The sequence below is a fragment of the Penaeus monodon genome, chromosome 30 (genome assembly GCF_015228065.2).
Source record: "Penaeus monodon isolate SGIC_2016 chromosome 30, NSTDA_Pmon_1, whole genome shotgun sequence".
NCBI classification, from domain to species: domain Eukaryota; kingdom Metazoa; phylum Arthropoda; class Malacostraca; order Decapoda; family Penaeidae; genus Penaeus; species Penaeus monodon.
Genome location: NC_051415.1, coordinates 2,389,795 through 2,390,088, shown reverse-complemented (window position 1 = coordinate 2,390,088; position 294 = coordinate 2,389,795).

The window sequence follows — 294 nt, the reverse complement described above, 5'->3', positions numbered from 1 at the left end:
GTAAAACTATATACACTTTCGAATGCACACATACTGATGCATTATCTTTCAAGAAACAAATGGAGAAATGATTGCAAATATGCAAACATGTTCGAGAACAGAAAGAATATAAAATATTCTCGACGAAATGAGGATAATTATTAAGTCATGAAATATTGATAGCGATATTTATTAATAGTGTAAATTGCTGTTGAATGTTAAGAGTAGGAGTCAAGGAACTGACTAGTGGTTAAAGGCGAGGTCCTTGCACGTGTAGGAGCCCACCATTCTTCGAAATATATATGCATCATGTAA